Consider the following 19,313-nt stretch of genomic DNA (forward strand, 5'->3'; position numbering starts at 1 on the left):
CAATCGTATATATGGGTGATGCTATGCACGAACTAGGTTTTGCATGCTCCATAGGGATTATAGCTTCTACTTCATACTTCAGCATCGGAAGTGTCCGCGCAGTCAGGGTTTTGCACATGGTCCTATAAGCCCATAGAACCATTGGTACGCACAGGTTCCAGTTAGTTCACTTCACATGGTGGACCGCATTCAGCACTTTGCATACTTTGTCAAAGCTTCTACATGAATATTCTTCTGCACACTTGGTCTTACCATACTTCCTAGTCATCGTTTGCACCATTTCCTTGCTCGTTCCTTCTCATTGATCGTGTTTCCTACCATGTGGATGGTTTGCCTTCATGGAGGTTGTGCACCATACGCCTGTACCCATTTGGACAGGTGGGAACACGGGCTGTTTCATCCATCATACTTGGTTTTCATCTACATCTAAGGCTTCCCAAATCTTAGGCACATCATCCTTCTGCATTCACGCCAGTCCTCAAAATTCTGCTGGTGTGTATCCAACCACCTTACGGGCGTAGCATGCAGTACCCACTTTAGAGCATTGGTCCGCTACTGTTCCAACACATCTCTTTCAAATTTGTTCAGGAAATCATCCACCTCGCTCAACCTGTCATACATAGGCAAGTCTCTTACCTCTATTTCCATGCAATGCAACGACCTTGTCATCATGTTACAATTGGGCGTGGTTACCTCATGTAACCAATTCTGCCATCGTTCTATTTCCTCGTTCAAATCTGAGGTGTAGGAGCTTTCGCACTCCCACAAGTCTTCCATCCATTGTTGGATTCACCTAGTCTTTCTCCCGCATGGTTACCTTGTAAATATAGTCTAGATCGGTGTCACTATTGTAGTCACACACCGTCTCTGTGTGGTGCAATCCTTCTACAGGGCCTAAAGGTACCACTATGCATAGTGAATTTTTCTCAGAAATCATCTTGTACTTCTTTAGATTTATCACTCCATTCATGTCAGTGGCCCAATCTATTCCCAGTACTGTGGGATAGGGATTTCTGTCATCAACAATCTCTATCACTTTCAAATCTGCAAGCGCTCTCGCACCTTCGATATCTACCATTATTCCCTACAATCTTCCCATAGTTAGGATCTTTTGCTGATTTTCCATTCGCAATTGAATAGGAGACCATTGTAAAGCAGGCCTTCCCATGCGCTCCCATGTCTACTTTGGCAGGACATTCGCATATGATCCTAGATCTAAAATCACTTCATATTCCCCGATCTGCGCGGTTAATCTCACTTCTCTTCATGTTTGCATTGTGTGCTTCTAGAGCTTCTGGACTATGCACGGTTCTCCTGGCGTGGTCCCAGCACATCTAGTTATGAGTTCTTGCAACCCCTTCATAGCCTTACTATTACACAACAGCTTCATGCATGTCTCCAAAAAGGTAGTGAGCATTGATGGGTCCATTTCCAGTCCCAGTTTGTCTTTACTACTTGAAGTGGAGGCCTCCACAAAGCTCTTCTTAGCTTCCATGAATGTCTCCTTAGCATGCTCCAAATCAAATTCTAGTTCCTTTGTTGGAGCCTTACAAACCCAGCGACTCTCTTCGGGCTACTTGCCTTTGTCATCTCCTGTCGTGAAACCACTTTGTAGCACGATATTTACATTCGAGTCTTCATCACGCAGCTTAGATATTATCATTTGCAGGTTCTGAGTCGAGGGAGGTTGGAGTGCTCCTTTGTCATGCAACCTCGCTATCAGTGTGGGACAGTCCTCTGTCTCATGATCAAACTGGGTACAATATAAGCATGATGGTCTCATCAGATTTTTAGAATCGCAGGCATAATGCCCTAGTCCTCCGCAATTGTAACATATCAGTTGTCCACGACCTCTTCCTGGTCCCATTCCACCTCGACTTCGTCTGCACCCCTGAAATCTAGTAGGCGCCATCCCTGCATTTTGATCGAGGGCTTGTGTTTCGGTCTGAACTCTATTGGTAGGATTTCAATCCATCATCAGTTCATAACTTCTACAGGTGTGCTCATCGTGGCCTACTAACTTGCAGAAATTACAAAACAACTACTGGGAACTCTGTGTATACTTTTCTAATAGATGGCAGTTATTTGTAGCATGCTTCCCTCCTATTTGAAAAATTGCACACCATAATGCAGGCATTGTGCTCACTCCTACTTGTGCCTCTGGTCTCATTTTTATTGGTCCTCCTCTCACCAGTTAGTTCGCAAAGACTAGACAATGGTCCTTGTCATGTCCCTAACCCTTGTACTTTATGCACCATACCTCCTAATGTACTTCTGGGTGAGCTATCCTGTCTTGTTTCAAACTCTGCATCTCAAGACACAAGTTTTTTAGCTACATGTGGATCTATTGAACTCCTAGGTTAGGATCTTGTATCAGGGTCTCGTGCAGTCTCATTGCGATCTCTAAGGCCTCGGCCTAAGTGGATAGCTTCTATTGTGATAGCACATTCCTTAGATGCGGCGTTAACGATTCTACAAACCATGTGCAACATTTCCCATCCGTCAAGGTCATGTTGGCTTCCTGAATCATACCCTTTAGTCTCTGATCCAACTCCTAGGGGGTCTTGCCTGGAAGAATCATCATTTCCTTAAATCCGATGATCAACTGTGTCTCTGACTTTTGTCTGCTAAATTCCTTGTTTAGCGCAACTTCAATATCTGCGATCCTTGCATTCAGATTGTCATTAGAGTGCTTAATGTACCAAGTTAGTGTGTTATCCTACAAAGTGCTGACCAACCTTTCTTTCTTTATATTATCATCCGTGACTCCTTATGCTTCCCATACAGCCCCTACCACGAACCAAAACTGGTCCATATCTTCATTCCCTACTCCTTTGAACACTGAATTTTTTTATCACGCTTGCCATATTGAACTATGGTGGTGGTGTGGGTGAAGAGGGGGGTGAAGATGGTAAAACTGGCAGTGGTGTAGGTGGAGGTGGTATGCATGGAATTCATTGCTTTATCAAACTTATCATAGTTCTTGGTGAGACCTTCGCGAGCTCTTCCTCGCTTTCTGGTGGAGGTGAAATCAAGGGAGTAGTTTCTAGTTCTGCGCTACCTTTGTTTTTGTAGATCCTCCCACTTTGCGTAGCCCCAAACATCAATTTATTCGCATAACCCGCTTTTCACATAGCAGCATTTTAATCCAAGTGTTCAAAGATTTAACATACTTACCTCACGGTCCTTCGAGGAAGCGTCATTCTACCTAGCTATAGCTGACTGAAGTATCTACTTCGAACTCAGTGATAAATCCCCCTATAATTCGATTGAGCCAGTGATCCACAGCGCATGCGATCTTATCTTCTGATTCTTCCAATATACGCACAAACTCTAAAGTCCACATAATAGGTTTGTCAAGCCTACACCTTCCTTGACTGTCTACTAGCCTCACGATCCACTCATACAACTCAAAGGGGAAGAATGTAAAGAAAAATTCATGGAGTTCCGTATATAAGTAGCAATCTAACCACTCTTGCTTTGATAATCGCAGATTCCTATTTTCTTGCTCTGTGAACTCGTGTATCTTATTGTCCAACCACTCTTTAATTCATTTCTTTGTGAGATTCTAGTGATACGATATGAGACATCTCTTATGCAGACCCCGGTCCTCACAACGGAAACATTTGTTGGCTTATTGGGGCCTGACCTGGGTTTAGAGTTGATTTAGCCAAACAAATCCCGGTACTACTAGCCCTTTTGGCAACAGTCCATGGAGAGCAAACTGAGGTCTCACACAAAGTAGTATGGGAGGGTGCTAGAACCAAATTTCTGCACCCTAGAGATGTCTCATGAGTTCAAGTGGTCCGCGGTTTGACCCTGCGCATAGGTCACTACACCCACCTTCCCTTACCTTGCTGCCTGATATACTGCCTTCGCACAGCCCTACCGAGGTGTTGAACGTCATGCTCTGCATTATTACCCAAGACCTCAATGGTATTCCAATGTTAGTTAATTAATTTTGCCTACTTGAGTGCTTTACATATACTTAACAATATAAACCATTCATACATGTGTGCACAGGAAATAAACAGTATATTTGCAAATCATATCAAACATGCATTAACCCAAGAATAGATACATAGAATTATGATAAAACTTCTCTTTATTAATCTCTTCCTCAGTTATATACTTGACGTCATCATGTGCACTCAGCTACAGGGTCTGTGCACTCAGCTGCGGACTACTAGGTTTCTGCGCACTCAGCTGCAGAGCCTTCTCCCACTCTACGACCCAAAGACACACTTTAAACTTGTGACCCAGTCACTTAGACTTGTTAATCTTCCTTTTCCTTCTCTATCTTTTACACTTAGAGCCTTGCTCTATTTATACAATCCCATGGTCTGTGGAAAATGGGTAAGTCTATCCAGTCGACATTACATTACCAAAATAGGGTGGACAACCCTGTGACTCTATTATACTTTCACGCCCCACACCTACAATTTGTGAAGCTTTACAACAAAATTTAGTCAAAACTTGGGCTTTGAGTCGTAAAACATGCCTTGGGGGGATCCATGCCCAACAAAAAAATTCAGGCTTTTGCCCCAAACTTAGGCTTTTAGTCCCAAAAATGACCCTAGGAGACCCATTCCCAACAGGCCCCCAACACAAATAGGGTGACTCACCCTCGAGTCACTCGGCTGGTGTAGAGATCTTATCGCAAAGACCTCCTAGATTGACTTGAACTACTGCAACTTCAGTGGTACACTATACTACCACTTGCTTCATCTCCTTGACCAGCTACTCCGTTGCTAGCCCTGCACCATCTGACTAAATCTTCTGCTAAGTCTTCTTCAGACTAGCTAGCTTACCCTCAATAGTTGCCATGATCAAATAGGCCTCATCCAACCAAGGCTGTAAGCAAGCCTTAACATTTCTTCCTTGTTCTGAGCTGCATCTACCTACTCTTTCAAAGCCTTGGCCTCCTGCAGCTTTGCCAGCCTCTGCGTGATGGCGACAGTGCACTCTATTGCTTTAACTTCGTCGTAGCATTGCTACATCTCCCACGCTTCCGTTTCTAGCCTCTGCACAGTGGTGTTTTCTTGCAGATTGGTGACCACCTTGAGTGAATACTCGAAGAGTGTCGTGCAGTCCTTTACTGTGCTATCCAATGTTGCTACGATGTCTTTCACAGCTGACTCGCACTGTTCTCTGATTTTTGGTGAAGTCGAAGGCTGGGCCTTTAACTTCAACTTTGCAATTTTGAGGTTCAATTCAAACTGGATCTTTGCCAATTCTATTCATTCGTAACGTACTCCAGTAGTGAGCTTCTGAACCCACACATCTACTGGCTTAGCCTCAAGAATGTACAACTCTGGGACAAATCTGCATACCTCAGCCATGACCTTAGTTATGCATTGATTCTTGTCCGTAAGGTCTTTCATGAGGTCAACAGCAGAGTGTCATTGTACAACCATCTAGGCATTGTTTATCTTCTACTCACTAATTACCTATAAGGCGCATTGTTCGTGGGACCATAGTTTGAGGATCATGCCATCCTGCAAAAGGTGAAGTGCCTCACAGGGAAGCGTAGCCAAGTTTAGTCCAACTCCCTTGAAGGCACTGACAGCGGGCCTGCCAACTTCTATCTCTGTAGTTAGTGCTACATCTAGCAGCACTATTTCTTGGGGATCCCGTGTGTGTAGTATCCCTGTGGCTTTAAAGGTTCCAGGCACCAAACTAGTTGATGCCACATCAGTCTGTACCTGTGATGCGTGGATCTGCAACTCGTGTAGACCCATCTGGATAACACCGAAAGCCTGTTTCTACTATTGCTTGAACTACTGTAGTAGTTTGGCGGTGGCATCCCTCACCCTATCACCTATGTCATTCAAGTCCTCCTCCATTACGGTGATCGGGTCGAGAGACGTCTTGCTATCCTTAAACTTCTTCTACGGCCCCACTTTTTCTGGATATCTGTTGCGCTTTGTGTGGAATGGAGTTGTCTCCAGGTCGCTCCTCCCTGCTCCGTTTGTTCATCCTATACTTTTGTCTCCAAGGAAGGTGACTTCTGACTCCAGTCAGAGCCACACTCCTCTTCCTCCGCTTTCCCACCTATCTGCTTCACGGTAGCTCACTTTGCCTTGGCCTTATCCTCAGCGTCCTTTATTTTCTTCACGGCCAACTATTCCATCTTCAGCTTGGCTTCTTCCTTCTTTCGCTATGTGGTAGACTTGCTAGATCCGCTGTGAAGTCCTTGGCAGTGTGCCAACCTGTCAACCAATGGTCGAGGACCACTGCAATCGCGTCATCTATGGCCAAGTATGTCAGGCATGCTACTTCTATTCAGGGTCCTTTAGCGCATGTATTGAGACATGGTGGAAGTTGGCCTTGAATTCCATGTACTCCTGCAGCTTATCAAAATTTGTTGGTGACAACCGTGGCTTGCGGTTGATGGCCATATGGATGCTCATCTCCATCAAGATCTAGAAGATCTTGCTATCCTTGATCTGCTGAGGATCCTTCGTAGCCCACAATGAAGCGAACTTCACTGCTTCTGGTAGGTCTGGTGCGACTGGAGGAAACTAGCTATCCTTAGGTAGCTCCCATGCACCCAACACTATGGACAAACAATAGCCATGCATAGTGGAATGTCTTACTATGATCCTGTGCCTCATGGCAGTTCATGAGGAACTCACCATAGAGGTAACATGCCTAGTTAAAATATACACCCTCCATGCATTGGGCTGCCAAGGTTATCACTGGTGTCAACACTTCATCTGCGCAACACTTCCTTGTTAACTTTCCTGCCAAGATTTGCATCGCCACTTTGACCACAGGTTCATAGATACTTGTGATGGCGTAGCTGCGTGGCTTCTTTACTAGCTTGAATTTTTCCTTCATCACCTCAAAAAGGGCATGCTCGCTGAGCTTTTTGCGAAAGTCCATGGCTGGAATTTCTCTTGACTGTGGCAATTGCATGATCCTATGGATCAGCATGTCAGTGATGAATATCGACTCCTCTAGCCATAGACATGCATCATGCACCAAGTACAACATATTCTTGATCACGATCATCATGATGGGTGCGCGGTTGTAATGCGACACCCATAGTAGGTTTAGCAGGCCTGCCTTGTCCATGCCTTTCAGCCACTTCCGGAACTCCAAAGTGGTCACTCTAGTGTTTTTGTGGAAGATACAGTGCATAAGTTGGTCTGTCACTAAATGAGGGAAACACTCCATGTCAACAAGATCCCAATCTTCCAATTTTAGAAGGGGGACACGCCCCAAGAACGGTCCCTCAAAGACAATTTTCTCTGGTAGTAGCAGTGTGTGCAAGGTGGCCTTACTCTCATCAATATCCTTTGGCACCTTCGTTTTACCCCTGCGTGGAGGAATGTACTTAGGTAGCTTAGAAATGGGGTTAGACCCTTGAACCTCAATATCCTCTCTTTCCATCACAATATCCGCATCATCCATGGGGATTTCTTCGACCTTTTGTTCTAGCTCTAGGTCAACCACCTTGCCCTTTTCCTGCATGGTGGGCTCATCCTTTTGTAGGTGCTTTCTAGGTGATGCGCACACCAGCTACGATGTCATGGACTACTTACCTTTCTTGTTGTTCATACCCTCCTTAGTTAGGGTAGGCCTTGACCTGGGTGACTGTGGTGACTTAGGTGGTGTTATCACTCTAAAATTTCCCTAGGGTCATCATGAAAGAAATAATAGAGGTAACCACCAAACCTACTTTTTAGATTAGGATCTAGCCTTCCTAATGCTCAGAGAGGGCTCTCTCTTAATGACTTAACTTTGTTGAGTTAATTGATTTTAGGCTAGTTATTTAAGCTTGATTGGGTTTTGATTTGATTTTTTGGTGGAATTACTGATTCAGATGGATAGATAAGTGTATTTTTTACCATTGGGCCATGGATTCCAAATTGTCAAGAAAATAGAACTGAATCCAATTGTAAAGATAGTGTTCACAGGGCAAGGTAGCTGAGTAATTTTGGATCTTTTAGGCTGGATGGTGAAGTGGTTTTTCAATTGGGGTCAAGGAGCGATCAAGGATTCCTCAAACTAGATAATGAAGGAAATGAAAGAGGTAAATCGAAACTAAGGAGAAATGAAGAATTCCCTACTCTGGATATCAGAAGAAAACATAAAAATGAATAATTGTTCAAGACATTCTGTACTTAAACAAATTCTGAAGTAAAATTCTAGTTATTTCATTTAAATTGGAAACACATGTATGTTTGTGAAAAACTTAAGAAGATAACAATTCAACAAGTGAAAGATACTTCAATGAAGTGGCCCAACACATGAATCATGTAATGCAATGCCTTTATTGCTCAATCCAGTCTGCTGACTTGAAAAATGCTACAATAAACCCTTAGGTTTTCAGATCAATATGACTATAGAAATGTTCAACAATCCACCCTCTATACTTTGAATTATGAAGTATTTATACAAAAAATAGTTACAAAATATCCTAAACTGTTTTAGGAATTATTCAAGGAAAATAAATATCTCCATGCAAGAAGATAGAGACACCTAGGAAACTAAAAGGCTATATGTCCCTTCTTTTACTGATTTTGTTGTTTTATACTTTGATATTTTGCTGCTTTCTCTCCTTTGTTGTTGCTCTACATTGGCTGTTTTTTTACTTTGCCTTTTGACTGATACTCTTTGACTTAGCTGATCTATTGTTTTACTTTCACTGCTCTGTATTCATTGTTTACCTTGCATTTTTTATAGTAAATCATTTAGCTTTTCCCAAGTCTCTATATCTGGTAATTTAATATTTACCATTCTTCTATAGACTTCATTAGATTTTGTATATTTTGCAAAGGTGGGCTTGTTTACAACAAGATGTTTTACCTCACGCTGGAGGTAAAAGAGGTTCTCAAAAGCCTAGTAAAGGACTTTTCCTGTAGGCATCCCTTTCATGGAGGAACTGTTGGCTTGTTCCTTTGCCACTTCTCTGATTTTCTTGTCATAGTCTTCATGTGGCATTAACCTATCATTAATTACCAGTGGATTAAGTAGATCATTCTACCTCAAAGCACCAAATTTGACCATGAACCTACCTATAGCTAGCTCCATTGTTCGAAATTTCTCCTCAAGCTGCATCATCAGGTTCCTCTTGGTGATTACCTTCTTCACCTATACCATAGCGCTAGTTCTGTCAGCTATTTCAAGCTCCTGCAATTCATATTTATTTGTTGAGTTAAGGAACTGGATTATTCTAGAGGCTTCTTCTGGCATGTTTCCATGTTCGGCCTTAACCGTTTGAATTGCTTCAACAGCCTCTTTGACTAAATCATTTTGTTCAAAGATGATCTATATAGATGGCCAAATATCATTTAATTAGTCAATGATATTGGCCCATAAAAGTTTTTTTGCTTCGACTAGTGTCTCTTTCAGTGTTAATTCTTTTTCCAGCTTCCCAATCTTTTCATTCAACCTGTTTGTCTTCTAAACTTCATTCTTATGCATAATTTGAGCCAATTTCTTCTCATCCTCTAGACTTTTGATCTATTCCTTAAGTCTATTAATTTCAGTGGTCTGGATGGACATATCCTCCATGGCTTTGACCAGTTTAGATGCTTCCTCACTAGGATGAGCTGCTGCTGTTTTGAACCTATTGTTGATATAGTTGTTGTTGCAACTGTAAGTTTTGTAGCTAGTGGAGCCATTGGGGCCAATGAAGCTGCCAAAGTTGAAGGAACTACTGTAGTAACTGTAGGAATAGCAGTGGCAATGTCTATCTCAATCCTTGCTTGTTTCAGTTGTATTAAATTGTCCAATTCATTCTCCATTTCTTTTAGTTCAGCATTTAACTAGAGAATGAGGTCCATCATTTCATCTTTCTAGCTTTGGCTCTCAAGAACCTCCTTGGTATGTGGATGTTCAGAAGGAGGCAACTTCAGTTGTTTCTTCAGTGCAACAATGTCTTCATTTTTCTTCTTTATGAACTTTTCTGTAGCCTTGATTTCATTTGTATTATATCCAATCTCAATAACCAAGTCTTCTAGTGACTTGATTATGTTATCCTTTGCCTGTGAGGATTCTTTCTGTAGCTTAAACTGTGATGTGATATTGTCTAGAGAATTTTGAAGTTTCTGAACACTCATGGCCTTGTTGGTCATTGTTGAATAGATCATTTCCCCTGCATGCTTATGAAATTCAATTTGATCAATAGGGTGAACATCCCTGGCCAAAACTTCAAATTTAGTCTTCTTGTAGTCTGCTAATGATTTAGGCTGCTAGACTGTAGGCTGCAAAAAGGTCATTTGCATTTTACCAGTTTTAATGTCAAAAGCTGACATCAACCTATTCTGATTGCTAGGAGTCTGTTTGAAATACTGGGCATATGTTTCAGCCTTTAATGCCTCATTCCTTAATTTGATCTCTTTATACTTCTCCTTTATGTCCTTTTCCTTATCTACTGGTTTGCTTGATGAAGAAACCTCTATGCTAAGTTGTTTTTGAATGCTTTGGGTATTAGAGGTGGAAGGTTGATGAGTTTCCTCTTAAACTAATAGATCTATATTTTCTCTGACCACTATTTCTCTATCAATGATTTGAAGTGTCTCAACTGTCTCAAGTATCTCTTCTTGCTATTATTACTAATTGATAGGATTTAGCTTGGGCTTTTTCCCATACATGATTTCAAATCTATCATGTGTTGTATCTATGCTTGAACAATAGCCCTTTTCCTTGGTCCTCTTTGTACTTTTGTCCTGCAGGGCTGGAGTATATAGAATGGAACTAGTGTCCATTTGTTTCTCCATATCTATCAAGGTATTTTCCAACAACTATGATTGGTTGGCATATTTTTCAATGTCTACCCTAGACTCATGCATAAAAGGGCTCAATTTGAATTTGAGCCTTAGTTTGTTTATGACTCCTAAAGGGTCATACTGCCATTTAAAGTTGCTACTGAATTTCATTTTCTATAAACACTTCTTTGCTTCTTCTCCAACCTCCCTGTTATTACAGATAAAAGGACCAAGATGGTTTTTTAATCTTGAACTGTGTTTTCTTCCTAGCTAATAGGAAATTCACATCATCTGAGTTTATAATCTGCCTAATATATTCTAATGCAAATATCCTCATGGGAAGATATTTGGGAAGCTTATAGGGAGTGAGATGGCATCCATATATTCTAATTTTAGCGTGGTCTTGGTATAGATACTAGTCTCCTACTCTAATGTTTTTTGAGAAGTGCAAAACTCTTTTTATCTCATTACTGATCTTGGGTTCATTGCTACTGGTTAGCATATTTACAACTGGATGCATAAAGGAATCAATGAACTCTTTGTAACTGAAAACAATGGAATACTTTTGGATTAAGGGTGTCTAAAAGATGACTAATATAGGATGGCCCTTAGTATCCAGCTTCTGGATATTGACTGGAAATGTTTCTGATTGGAAATACAAGAACATGTGGAATCATACTAAAGAGTATTTGAATACTCTTTCATTTGGCAATTTGATCAATTGATCATGGATTATGCTTGCCAAGTACTGGGCAAAATTGAAAATTGTCGTTGGAGGATTGCCTGGGCAAAAAATAGAGAGGAAAGCAAGAATAGGTTCATCTACATGCTCAGCTATGGTGTATCCTAAAAAACAAGAGAGCATGGTGACAATTTGTCTATCTCTCTCAGAGAAAATGGTAGTAGAGTATGGGGGACTGTCTATAGGGGTATGAGACTCTTATAGGATGAAAGTATGAAAGATTTAAGTCTTCTTAGGAAGGTCTAGATTCAAATAGAGTTCAAGTAGGTATTCAATGGAAAATGGGGTTTCATTTGGGTTTGGCTGGATTTCTAGCAATTGGTTTATTGACTCTGCAGTGATTGTAAACAAAATCTGCTGGTTAGGAGAGACTATGGCTCTTTAGATTGGGATATAAAAGTTTTGGAATAGGCAGATGATTTCAGGGAACTAGTATACCTATGGGAACAAGTATTTGGGAAAATTGGATTCCCATAGATGAATGTCATCATTTTGGTTGAGGAATTTGTCTTTACTCCAGTAGTGGAGTTTCAATAGATGGCTGGGGGAAGTTGTGTCTTTAATTTGGAAATCTTTGTCAGCCAATGGGAGGTGGTCAACATCCAGGTGAGGGGTTTGTAGGGGTTTCTCATTTAGAATGCTTTGGGAAGCCATAATTTGGTTTATTCTATTGAATTACTCTTTCTCTGGCTTTAGGAGTAGGGTTAGGAGTTCTGGAACAGTGGGAAGGGTGAATACAGTGTGCAGAAAATGGATTTTGGATGCACAGTGGGGTTATTTTAGCTTGGGAAGGTTTTTTAATTAATTTCAATTAATTAACATTTTATAATTACTGTGAAGAGTTTAAATAGAGGGTCATTCTGGTTCTTTCAAGAATACCTGGAAAAACGACGATTAGGTGTGCAGACAGGGTTTTGTGGTAGCAGTAGACATTTTTGAGGATTGAATTGTATGTGTGCTAATTGAAATTTGAAGTTGATCATGTCTTCTAGTTGTGGGTGAGGTTAAAATGGTTGAGCAGAGCTTCGACATTCAAAATTTGTCTACAGAGGTGTTCACAAGGAAATAACAGTAAAAAGAGTGAAAAAGGGGACCTTTTTTGTTTTTAACCAATAGCGGTTAACCTTTGGGCGTGAAGTTAAAGTGTGAACAATGGGTGGTTTCCATTTACGCGAGGAGGTAGTTTTATGGCATATCACACCATTTTTGAGTGATGGGCGGTATTTTTTTAGAGAACGCAATATAACGTAGGGATGCCACGTAGCAAAAGAGCACTCGGGCAAAACCATGAATCTCGCATGCTTTTGGGATTTTAATCGTCGGACAATGGGAGCACATGATATGGATATGGGCCATCGAATCTGGGAGTGTTTGATCGGCGGGCTATCACGTGACGGAGTTGCGAGGGGTGAGTGGGAAGTGGGGTCGGGTTTAAATAATGCGGCGGGTTTAATATATTTCAAAGGTTTAGTGAGGGTCGAGATTTATAAAATGGGGGGTTAAATGTATAAAACGGGATTATAGGTTAGAATAATGTAAGGGTTAAGTTAAAAAGGGTATCGGGGAGGGTTTTTTGGATGGGGCCCGATACATTATTCAAACTTAGGATAAGGGGGTTTAGTGGGTTTTTAAGGGAAAAAGGGAAATTAATAAGGGGGGAATGATTTTTAAAGGGTAATGTCTAGGGAAAGGTATGAAATAAAGGGTAAAAGGGTTAAAATGAAGGGAAAGGGTTATTTTTACAATGGGAATGTGTTAAAATGAGAGGAAGTGAAAGGGAAAGGTCCTTTGGAATCAAGAAGGGGAAATTAGTGAATGAAAAGTAATGAAGGGGTAATGGAGGGAAACTTAGATATGCAAGGGTTTGAGTGAAATGAGGGGCAATTAGTGAAATGAACTTTAGTATTTAGGCCTAAAATCATATAGAACCTGTTTAGGGTAAATACTCAAAGTAATACACAACTTTTGTCAGTGTCCTCTTTCCTTTGATAGTTCCTCCTGCACATGAAACATAGGATCAAGCATGATGAAGGTGCATTTGAGCTTGAAACCTTGTGCACTCTAAAACCTCTTTTACCTACCCTTTATTTACCCTAGCATTTTCTCTTGATTCATTGGGTGAATTTGAGCTTGCTAACCCTTGATTTCTTTTTCTTTGATAAGCAAACTATCTAATTATAACCTTATAACTTCCAAGGGCTCAGATTAAATTGATAAGCTCCTTATTATTCTCTACCTAACTACTGATCCACCAAGGTTAAACAATTTGGCTGGATTTTCATTCTCTATCTATCTACATGAAATTTAAAGCATGAATGAATCAAGATTAAGCTATTTGACCATCATGGATTGTGGCATTTTTTACAAACTGCACACAATCTTATTTTTGCAAGGAAAAGTAAAAAGTAGTGGCATTTGAATTTGTATCACTTTCAGAATCTATTTTAATCTTTTTTTGGTGGGGTTCATATTTTATTTTCTTTTTGATCCTTTTCTTCTAGTCCTTTGATTTTTCTTTTAGGACTTACCCTCTTTACATTTTTTTTTTTTTTTTTTTTTTTTTAATATAGGAAAAAATTTTGCAGAAAGCAAAAGTATGTACAATATTACAAAACTAATAATAGCCAATTCAAAATTATGAATCTTATTATTATAGGACCCTAACAGTGGCTCCACATGGGGATGGAATTTCCTGGTGAAATGTCAAGAACTTTAATATCAATAGCCTTTGAAAATTTGATTGTGCTTGCCTTGTAACTGCTTCTCTGTGATCTTCTTTATTCATACATATGATGATACACCTTTGAAAGCTTAGGGCCTTCTCTCCAGGCTTCAACTTCAAAAGGTAATCATCCAATCCAATCTAAACTCTACAATGTTATGTACAATAGGCAAAGTAAACAACTTACCTAATGTTAATCCGAGGATAAGTAATGCTTCAACATTCTATCATTGATTGGTCCACCTGGTAGATCTGTTCCATCTAATTGCCTCAAGAAAAATTCATTGTTACCTTTGTAACCATAAATGATATAAGGGCCTTGCCATAGGAAATCAAAATTCCCATGTTTATCCTTTTCTTCTCTTCTGGAATCCCATTTGAGTACTTTGTCACCTATGTAAAAATCATTAGCTTTGGTTTTCTTGTCAAAAATATTTTTGATTTTATCTTGGATCTCTTGGGATTTTACATAGACTTCTTTATTTTGTTGCAAATGTATTGTCTGATTTATCCTCATTTGGATATCATTTGATTCTACTTGTAGTTATTGAATCATTTTCATCACTGGCACTCCTAAAGAGGATGGAAAAACAACATCCATTCCATATACTAGCTAATAAGGAGATGTATCAATGGAATTTTTTGTAGTTAGTCTATCTTCCCATAAGATATTAACCAACTTTTTGTTCCATGTCTTCTTATTGTCTTCTAACAATTTCTTGATGATATCAACAAGGATTTTGTTTGAGGATTCTGCAAGTCCATTACCTTGAGGGTAATAGGTTGTGGAATGGACAAGGGTAATGTGGTATCTGTTACAAAAGTCTATCATTTTCTTGGATTTGAAAGAAGTTGCATTATCAGTATTGAGCTTTTATGGGCATCCAAATCTTGAAAGGATATTATTTTCAAGGAATGAGATGATGACAGAATCAATGGCTTGTCTAAAAGGGATGGCTTCTATCCATTTGGTGAAGTAATTAGTGGCTATCAAAATCCATTTATGTTGGGCTGAGGAGGATGAGTGAATTTAACAAATGAAGTCTAAACCCCACTGCTAAAATGGCATTTCTGTGGAGATGGGTTTTAGGGGAAAGGGTAATAGCTTTTTCTTGCCTTCAAAGATTTGGCATTTGTGACAGAAGGTCACATATTTCTTGACATCTGCAAAAAGGGTGGGCCAATAAAAGCTTGCTCTTAAAATCTTATCAGTAGTTGTTTTCGAGTATAGGTGCCCTCCATAATCTCCTGCATGAAATTCTTGCATAACTTTGTTAGTTTCATGTTTTAATAAACAATTCAAAAAAATTCCACCATTATCTTTCCAAAATAAAGCATTGTCTATGATACAATATTTCATTGATTCCATTTTCAAGAATCTACCTTTAGTTCTAGATAAACCAAGAGGAGCTTGTAAATTTAGTAAAACAAATATGATATATGTATACCAAGGTGAATCTAAAAAAGCTTCACTGATCTGTGGAGTGACCATCTCTTCCTAATCATCTAGAGCACCAATGAAATTTATATCTAAGGCCTGATAGTTTGATTCAACCATAAGTTTAGCTAAGCCTTGGCCTTTGATTAGTTTTGTAGGCTTTATTTCAATATCATATTCCAAAATAGTGGCAATCCATTTGCCTCTCTTTCCTTTAAGCCCATTCTATGTTAAAATGTCCTTTACTACTGAATTTGGAACATATGCAATGGTGTTTGAGTATAAAATGTACACTTTGAAATATTTAATAGCCTTCACTAAAGAAAGTGCCTATTTTTCCATTATATTATACTTTAGTGTAGCATCTCTTACAGATTTGATAAAAAATGCAATAGGCTACTCATAACCCTGATCATTCTTTTCCACAAGACTGCTGCAATAGTGTGTTCTGAAGGAAAGGAAAAAATTATAAAATCTTTTTTGAAATCAGGACTTATGAGGACAGGTGTTTTAGTAAGGGCTTCTTTGATTGCCTCAAAAGACTACTTATCCTCTACTATCCACTTAAGTGTTGAGTCTTTCTTTAACATGTTATTCAATTCTCTAATTAGTTCTACTAAGTTAGAAATGAATCTTCTAAGAAAAAATATTTTACCTAAGAATGATTGTAATTCTTTAATGTTCCTAGGATGAGTCATCTTTAGGATTGCCTCTATTTTAGCTTGATCAATTCTAATGCCCTATTTTGAAATTATGTTTCCTAAGATTTTACCTTCTTCTAGACCAAAGAGTGTCTTTTTGGGATTCAAAGAAATGCCAAATTTTCTACATTTAATAAAAGCTCTTCTTAGGTGATCTAGATGTTCATTATCTGATTTGGAAAACATTGTGATGTCATGTTGGTAAATAGCTAAAAAGCCATGGATTTCTTTTGCAAAGGCTATGTCCACTGCTCTTTGGAATGTTGCTCCAACATTCATCGATCCAAAAGGCATTTTCAAATACATGAAAGTACCCTAGGGAGTGGTAATGTAGTATTTTCTTGATCCTCTCGTTGAACTAGGATTTGGTTGTATTTAGAGAATCCATCAAGTAACGAAATTCTGGATGACTCTACTACCCTCTAGACAATGTGGTCCATTTTAGGGAGGGGATAGTTATCATTTAGTGATACTTTGTTCAAGTTTCTGAAATCAACACAAAGTCTGATTTCTCCTGTTTTCTTTCTAGTAATGACTAAATTAGAGACACAATTTGAATACCTATTTGGTGCTATGATTTGTGCCTCATACATCCTTTTTACTTCTTTTTCAATCAATGTCATAAGAATTGGATTAATTCTCCTAATCCTTTTATTAAAGGGTTTCTGATCTTCTTTGATGGGTATTTTATGTTGAATAATGGTGGTGTCATAAGACTTGAGGTCTTCATAACTCCAGGCAAAGACATCTTGAAATTCTTTAAACAAACTTATATATTTTAGCTTTTCAACTAGAGGTCATGCTTTGGATAACTTAACAAGATTATGTTTTTCTTCTATTCCCAGGTTGCATTCTTCTATGTCTAATCTTAAAGGCTCCATATTTGGTTTCCTAGCTACATAATTTGAATCAAACAGATCTTCTAATGGGACTAATCACTTAGGAAAAGAGTTATCTTTAAGGTTTAAAATCTTAGAATCATCATTAACTAGTTCTTTTATTTCTACTTTAGTGAATTTAGTGGGTTTATTTACATCTAAAGCATTTATAGCTATTTCCCTATCCATGGTGTTATCTACTGTACAATCAGTATCTATGTTACAGTTTTGGACTTCTCCTTTAGCATTCATGAAATCATAGATTTGAGAATCTTGTGAAAAGATCTGCCAATATTTTAGATTATCAGGTATAACAGGCCTGTGTCTCACCTCTGCAGTGTAGTGGTGATTGGGTTGAAAAGGTAATCTGCAAGTACTGGAAAAAGTAGCCAAACTATGATCTTGCATGTTCTGTTTCCTAGGAATAGTAGCAAAATCAATTTCAAGAAGTTCTTTAATGAGATCTAGGACAGTTTCTCTGTATTGGCTGAGTCTAGGATTATTCATAAAATACTCTCCTTTAATTTGTTTTATGATCAATTCAGAGTCTTGCATGATGGAAACTCTCTTGACTCCAAGCTTTCTTACAATTTACAATCCTAAGATTAAGGCTTCATACTCTGCCATGTTGTTTGTGCATTTAATGTTTACTCTAAAGGCATGAACTTCATAATGGCTATTTTCCATGTTATGAATCCAAACTCCTGCACCTACTCCTAATCTGTTCACTGAACCATCAAAGTCTAAGTGCCACCTAGATTCATGAAATATGTTTTCACTGTCAGTTTCTTTATGTTCTTATTTGACAACTATGTTATTGTCCTTTTGACTATTTTAATTACATAAAATGAAAGAATCCATATCAGAATGTACAAAATAAATATGATAGTTTTGTGGTTTATCTGTACTACTGACCATGTATTTCATCAAAGTTTCTCTATAAAGCTTTTTGGGCTGACCAAATACTGAAATTGTGGCATAAGACATGTCTAATTGTAGAGATCCCTGCAATTTTGCTCCCCATGAGTGAGATAACAACATTCCATACTTTGGAGGGATATCAGCAACTACAATATCCATGACAATACTTTTACTTGGGTATTGAACTAGAGTAATACACAAATATTTAATTAGGCCCAAGCACTTGACTTTACTAGAATCAAAAGAGAAAAGATCTTTGTATGGTCTGGTTATATCTCAATCCAATGTTTCCATGATTGCTTTTGGCATTAGATTGTGGGCTGCTCCTTAATCTAACACAACATTGTTTAATATTTGATCATGAATAGTCAAGCTAATGTAGAATGGAGTAACACCACTTTGTTCATGTTTTCCATTTACTTCAGGGCCAAATATTAACTCTGTTTGGTGATCATTTAGATTATCAGAGCCTTCTCCTTCATCTATATTCATTGATTCAGTGATTTGGGCTTTGTAGGACTCATTTCTTATCAATTTTGTTAGAGGAACTGATATTTTTAATTTAGCAAATTCATTTTGGATATTAAATGGAGTTTGTGTTTTTCCTAACTGAATGACTTCATCCTTGGCAATTGGAGTTTGTGTAGTTTTTTCTCTTTTATCCTCAGTTGGTAATTTAGTTTGTGTTTGGGTGTCTACTTCTTTAATATCTTCAATTCTTTGATTTGGAATACTTTGGGAAACAGTTGAAATCTGAATAGCTTTTGAAGCTTGAGGATTAGTTGATTTTTGGTCATCCTTTGAAGTTTTCACAACAACTAATTTTTGAGTATCAGCTGAAGTTTTGACAGTAGTATTTGTGATGTCTACAATTTTTGGACTGGCTACAATCTTTGGAGTGAGTTTTTTGGGTTTGTTGCAGGAGCTCCCACTATTTTCTTTGTTTGAGTTTGGACAGTTTTATTAGTAAGGGCTTCTGTGTTTTTCCTACTCTAAGTTTATATTTCTTACAAACTTAATTAATGGAAAATTCATAACCTAAGTTGTTTATAATAAAAAGACTCTCCAGATTGTAAATGTAATTGTTGTAACATGCATAATTCTTATTCTTCTTGGGTAAGAAAAATAGTATTACCATCATTTATTCCCATTAAGTTAATCTGAATGTCTTCATCTTCTTCATTTTGGTG

Source organism: Pinus tabuliformis, chromosome J (assembly GCF_031772625.1).
Source record: "Pinus tabuliformis cultivar Carrire ecotype Pingquan chromosome J, CPIR1, whole genome shotgun sequence".
In the NCBI taxonomy this organism is placed as follows: Eukaryota; Viridiplantae; Streptophyta; class Pinopsida; order Pinales; family Pinaceae; genus Pinus; species Pinus tabuliformis.